Genomic DNA, 6,947 nt, shown 5'->3' with positions numbered 1-6,947 from the left:
CCCAGCCGAAATCAAGAGTCAGACGCCTAACTGACTGAGCCACCCAGATGTTCCTTGACTAGTCTTATGAACCCTTTCTCTTCAGAACGTAGAGTTCTGCCTTGCTGTTCCGTCCTAGTGCATTCTGCATTATTGTAGAAGTTGATGTAACCTTTCATTGTGCTGGGTGTAGAGCTGCTTGGGATTCTCTCTCTCCCTCTGGCCCATACCCCTGCCCCCACTGCTCACACTCTCTCCCTCCCCTTTCCCTCTGCCTCTCCCCATCTCCCTCGCAAAAAAAACAAAACAAAACCAAAAACTTATCAAAAGAGCAAGTCCAGTTTTTAGAAAGGCCTGAAAGGATACCATAGTATTTTTTGAAACCAAGTATTAGTATTTTCATTAAAGTGTGCAAAATATCATTTCTAGCAAGTGCCAAATGGAAGACCAAGCCCTGGAGTTCAAAAAGGAAACAATCTTCTGAACAAGGAGCACCAAGGCGGTCTTCTACTCCAGCCACACTACCCATGACCATGACGATGCCAGCGAGCCAGTGTCAGCCAGATTACTGAGGGTTTACCACATCGGCAATGTGTACAATGTTCTAGACAGTTTCGGTTGCTAGAATAAGTGCACTGACTGAAATCAACAAAGGCTGGACAACCTGTTCTTCCAAAATAAGTGGAAATTATATTATTAATTCGGACATTAATGCCTATAGTTTTTCTCCTTGGGCATGTTAGTTTCTTGGTTCTGTTACTGCAGAAATGGGACTCAGGCCAGCAGTTCCAGCTAGTGTGCACAGAAGGACTTCCATTACATCTGCATTAGAACACAGTGGAATTCCAGACCACTCAATGTTCATGAATATTCAGTTAACCATAGGGCCAGCTTTATTTCTGGAGCACCACCTCCCACAAGAAGAGCTCTTGCTTCACTCAACAGCACGTAACACACAGGGCGTCATGAGTGGAGCACTCTGCTTCTTCAATCACCAATTTATTAGAACTATGCACAACTGTAACTTTTTCCAGTCCTCTTGAGCAGTTTGCCGGAACCACTTAAATTGACCCCCTCAGCTAGCTCAGCCAAATCCAGCATGTCACCAGTGAGTTGGTCAACATGAGCAACTGGCTTGGTTCCAGTTGTCTTACAGAGGACTTCAGTGTCTTCTCTTCCAATATCCCTAGCCACCATAATCTTCATTTTGTTCAGGAAATTTTAATGCAAGATCTCTAAGAGCAGCTCTTAAGAATAGACTTCTGTATGAGAACATTATATCCGGTTTAAAAAATTTGCCTCACTAAATTTAGAATATAGGCTTCTTCCTTAGCACTGGGCCCATCTGGGCATCGGAAACTACTATGTGATTATCTGTATCTGTTCTGGAAGCGGATAAGGAAAACCCGGTAAGCCCAATCTTAGCCTTTTCAACTCTGGTTAAGTCATCTTATGGGTGAGAACCAGCCCTTCTACCAACTTGTAATCATCATTTGTCCCACCCAGTTTTGTTATATATATAAGCTATATATAGTTTATATGTAAACTATACATACATAATTACACATACATATAAACATTTATTTAAACTAGAACAAAACAGGGGAGGCTGGCTGACTCAGAGCAGGAGACCCTTGATCTCGGGGTCATGAGTTTGAGCCCCACGTTGTGGCTAGAGATTAAATACATAAACTTGGGGTGCCTAGGTGACTCTGTTGGTTTTGGCTCAGCTCATGACTTCAGGATGAGATCGAGCCCCCAGTTGGGCTCCACGCTCAGCAGGCAGTCTGCTCAGTGGGGAATCTGCTTGAGATTCTCCCTCTGCCCCCTCCCACCCCCTCTCTCCCAAATAAATCTTTAAAAAAGAAAAAAAAAGTAAAAATAAGCTTTTTCTTTTTCACCGCCATCCTGCTCTGCGTGGCTGGCTGCTTCTCGCCATGTCTTCTCACAAGACTTTCAGAATCAAGTGATTCCTGGCCAAGAAACAAAAGCAGAATCGTCCCATTCCCCAGTGGATTCGGATGAAATCCGGTAATAAAATCAGGTACAACTCCAAGAGGAGGCACTGGAGAAGAAGCAAGCTGGGTCTATAAGGCGTCACACATAATGAGATGACACACTTAATTGGCACAATTTAATTAAGCTGCATGAAGATCATGTGTTCTATCATTCTGTAAACATCCTTCCTACTTGGCCACAGACTTGTCTTATCATGGAAATGATTTTTCTGTGACTATGCCTCTGCACCAGTAGGTTGGTTCAGTAATAAATGTGAGACCTTTTGGCTCTAAAAAAAAATAAAATAAAAATAAACTAGAACAAAACAAAACAAAGTTCACCCATTCCCTGACAACTAACAATCTGGCATCAGTGAGGTTGTTTTTTTTTAATTTTTTAATTTTATTTACTCTTTCTAGATTCCACCTGGGAGAGAGATCATCAGTATTTGTGTTTTCCATCTGACTTGCTTCACTTGGCATAATGCCCCTGAAGTTTCTTAACTACTTTGGTATCTCGAAGATCTACACCAGCAGCTGTGGCCCAGTCAATCACTTCCCTCACTGCATTTCCATTTACTGGAGAAAGCAGACTTGAACACGAAGAAAACTTTGAGTTCAATGAAGCGGTTCCATTATCAAACAGTTTCTCGGTCACTCAGTTCCATGGGTCTAGAGGAGTTAAGATTTCAATACCCTTTTCCAAATCCTTCTGGAAGGACATGGAAATGATGGTTGGATGAATCTCTCTGAAAAAGCTTCAGACAGGAATCTAAGAGAACCAGCAACGATGATCATCAATGTGGTACCACCTCCTGCTTCTTCATCTCGGGTCTTGGACAGCTCCACCTGCATTCTGGCTGCTGGATGGAACACTTGCATTTGTTTCAAAATAGTGGCACCATGGTTTGTAATGGCCACATCCTTTCCCAGCTTCACTTATTTTTATCCTTTTGGTCCCAGGTTTGTTCTAATAGCATCAGCAAGAGCTGGCCCATGGAGAGACTGCCGAGCAGATTTGGGCTGGCATGTTGGGGTCCTCATGGTGCCTTTCCAGCGGCTGTTGGCAGCCCTGCGGAGCACCCGCTCCAGAGCACCAGGGCTTGGACATGGCAAGCCTGGAGGGTCTGGGTGGGCTCAGAAAGGACAGATGGATGTGGATTCCAGCTGGCTGCAGAATGGCATGCACCGTTCACCACTGAAGTGGATTAGAACACGTCACTCCAAAATATGAAACTGTGGCGTATTATTCTGAGCTTAAGGCAACTGAGAAAGAGCACACACAGGAAGGGCTCTCTGCCCTCTACTTTTCTGCCTAAGAGCAGAGCATAAATTTCCTATGAGAAAGTTGTTTTTTTTTAAAGAGCGAGCATGTGCAAGCACACGTGGGTTGGGGAGGGGCAGAAGGAAAGGGAGAGAGAGAATCTTAAGCAGGCTCCACACCCAGTGCCCAGCCCAACACAGGGCTTGATCTCACCAGCCTGAGATCACAACCTGAGCCAAAACCAAGAGTCGGGTGCTTAACTGACTGAGCCACCCAGGCAAACCGCCCTCCTCCCTTTTTTTTTTTTATTAGTTTCAGAGGTAGAATTTAGCTGATTCATCAGTTGCATATAACACCCAGGGCTCATTACATCAAGTGTCCTCTTTAATGTCCCCACCCACCTCCCCTCCACCGACCCTCAGTTTCCTATAGTTAAGAGTCTCTTATGATTTGCCTCCCTTTCAAACTTCATTTTATTTTTCCTTCCCCTAGGTTCATCTGCTTTGTTTCTTGAATTCCACATATAAGTGAAGTCAACTGTATTTGTCTTTCCCTGACTTATTTCACTTAGCATAATACCCTCTAGTTCCATCCACGTTGTTGCAAATGGCAAGATTTCATGCTTTCTGATGGCTGAGTAGTATTCCATCATGTATATATACCACATCTTCTTTATCCATTCATTTGTCGATGGACATCTGGGCTCTTTCCATATTTTGGCTATTATGGATATTGTTGTTATAAGCATCCCCCCCTTTTTAAAGAATTTTTAAAAGTAATCTCTATCCCTAGCATGGGGCTCAAACTCATAACCCCGAGATTAAGAGTCACATGTTCCACCAACTGAGCCAGCCAGGTGCCTCGAGAAAGGTGCCCTCTTATACCAGGAAGGAGAGAACACTCATCACTGGAGATGGAAATCAACACCAAAAAGACTGTACAAACTGGATTAAAATAACCCTCATGTTCCATTAGTTTCCCCCATCTATTTCCTAGTCCCTTTCCCCAGAATATACTACCCCTACCAGTCTAACCCCTTTGTCTACTCCAGGATGTATCACTTGTTGTTAAAGTAGTATATAAACCCTGAATCTACACATTTCTTCAAAGTTTTCACTCTTCTATAGTCTCCTGTAAAAACATCAAGATCCATGTTTTTCACCTGTTAATCTGTCTGCTAAATTCACAGGCATCAGGTGGAGAGCCTAAGAGCTTAGAGTTGAAGTTTTCCTTTCTATCACCTGGCAGGTGATGGGTTGACTGCAAAACGGGAGGTGGAAGTGAAGGACTTTTTATGAGCTTGTGTATTGATTAAATGTTTAAAATAAAGAATTGTATTTAAAGAAATAAAGGAAATTTTCTTCAAGTTACTCCTACGAATGAAGTCTTATTAAACCCCAAGGAAAACCAACAATTTTTGAAAAAAGATACATAAGTTTATTAAAAATTTGAAGATATTTAACAATTTATTGAAGTAAAAAATATAAATTCTTTATAAAATCTAGAAAGGTAGAATTAGGAATTCACTTTCAAAGGATTTAGAAAGAATTCCTTATAAAAGTTTTTAATATTACATTCCTTGTCAAACTGGGCCTTGGAGGGCTTTTGGCATCCCACCCCTGACTGACTGCCTTGAGAAATGGGTCTGCAGTAGCACATGAAACTGGATAGACGATAGATGCATATTCACTCTTATCCGAAGGTAGCAAAAAGCACCAGGTTTCCTACTTACTAGAATGTAGCTTCTACTGCAATTCTTTAGAGAAATGAACCTTTAGAATCCATTTTCCCCCCACTCAAAGAAGAACCATTTGTGCCTTTGTCCTAATACTGAGTACTTGCCAGGAGTTAAAACTCTGGCTGAACCATCACCACAGGACTCCTTAGATGAGGGCAGGTAAAAATGTCTCAGAAGGTGGTTTACTCTGTTCTATTCTTTCACATCTCAAATTCAGTTGGCTGGTCACAGTTAGGCAGGTAGAAATGCGTTAAAAATTTCAGAACTCACAATAATCTTTTCCAGAAGTAGATTAAGATCACTGCTGTAAAGCATGACAGAAGAGCCTGGACCAGCGTTCTTTTCCAAGACGGCAGCATGGGTGTGAAGAAGAGACAAAAGCCATCCTGCAAGGGGGAGGGAGAAGGGAATTAGACCGTTTCAGAATGCCCCATGCCTGAACTCAATAAAATACACTGGCGCTTCTGGATTAAACAGCAAGGGAACTCGTGGATTTAAAGAATAGAAAAAGTAAATACTGACCAAGAGGCAACCTGTACTTAGGAAACGGAGTTAGGATTTTTTATTTGCCCCCGCTTTTTTTCTTTAAGAGGACACCAAGCCCCACTACCCACCACATAATCTGATTAAAAATGGGCAAAGAACCTGAATGGGCCTTTCTCCGAAGAAGACCTACAATGGCCAACAGACACATGAAAAGATGCTCAGCATCACTTATCAGGGAAATGCAAATCAAAACCACAATGAGAGGTCACCTCACACCAGTCAGAATGTCTAGTATCAAAAAAACAAGAAATAGAAGTTGGTGAAGATGTGGAGAAAAGGGAACTGTTGGTAGGAATATAAATTGGTGCAGCCACTATAGAGAACAGTATGGCAGTTCCTCAAAAAAATTCAAAATAGAAATGTCATACGACCCAGTAATTCCATTTCTGGGTATTTATCTGAAGAAAACGAAAACATTAATTTGAAAAGATATATGCACCCCGGTGCTCATTACTGCAGTATTTACAATAGCCAAACTATGGAACAACTCGAGCTTCCATTGATAGATGAATGGATAAAGATGTGGTATATTTATACAATAGAATATTACTTAGCCATAAGGACGAATGAGATCTTGCCATTTGCAACATCACAGATGGACCTAGAGGACATTATGCTAAGTGAAATAAGTCAGAAAGACACAAAAAACATGATTTCAGGGGCTCCTGGGTGGCTCAGTCGTTAAGCGTCTGCCTTCGGCTCAGGTCATGGTCCCAGCGTCCTGGGATCGAGCCCCGCATCGGGCTCCCTGCTCGGCGGGGGGCCTGCTTCTCCCTCTCCCACTCCCCCTGCTTGTGTTCCTGCTCTCGCTGTCAAATAAAATCTTAAAAAAAAACAAACATGATTTCATTTACATGCAGACTAAAAAAAGAGCTGAACAAACAAAACAGAAATAGGCTTATAAATACAGAAAACTAGAGGGGAGGTGGGTGGGGAGATAGGCAAAATAAAAAACATGAAGCATTTCAGATTTTATTTTATTTATTTGAGAGAGAGCTGGGGGGTGGAGGGGGCAGGGAGGAGAGAAGGGGAGAGGGAGAAGAAACAGACTACTCCCGTGCTGAGCAAGGAGCCTGAGGCAGGGCTCTAGCCCAGGACCCCAGGATCCGGGGATCATGACCAGAGACTAAGGCAGACGCTTAACCAACTGAGCCACCCACTATATTGTACACCTGAAATTAGTAACACTGTATGCCAATTATACCAAATTTTAAGTTAATAAAATTTTTAAACTTGCAAGAAAAAAAAAAAAAAAAAAACAACCTAAGAGGAACGTAGACTACTCTATCACATTCTTTCCTGAGCCAAAGGCAGATGCCATTTGAGAAACTGGCAAATCACTAGGTTGAAAACAATCACCTAAGACAATAAAGCAAGCAGCTCCATTCAGATAAACGGAGAAGAAAGGAATGGAAGTCCAGAT

At 42.3% G+C, this 6,947-nt stretch overlaps 3 pseudogenes; 1 reads left to right on the top strand and 2 right to left on the bottom strand.

The window, feature by feature from the left end:
• Positions 1-277: 277 nt before the first annotated feature.
• Positions 278-1,886, bottom strand: LOC123862328 (T-complex protein 1 subunit delta-like; annotated as a pseudogene).
• Positions 1,395-2,103, top strand: LOC135361579 (large ribosomal subunit protein eL39-like; annotated as a pseudogene).
• A 295-nt stretch (positions 2,104-2,398) lies between these two features.
• On the bottom strand, positions 2,399-3,020 carry LOC135361455 (T-complex protein 1 subunit delta-like; annotated as a pseudogene).
• Between the last annotated feature and the right edge of the window lie 3,927 nt (positions 3,021-6,947).

This window comes from Mirounga angustirostris, unplaced genomic scaffold (assembly GCF_029215605.1).
Source record: "Mirounga angustirostris isolate CCGP_5_RB_7025 unplaced genomic scaffold, mMirAng1.0.hap1 SCAF_9, whole genome shotgun sequence".
NCBI lineage: Eukaryota > Metazoa > Chordata > Mammalia > Carnivora > Phocidae > Mirounga > Mirounga angustirostris.
This window is presented reverse-complemented; position numbering and strand designations above follow the sequence as displayed.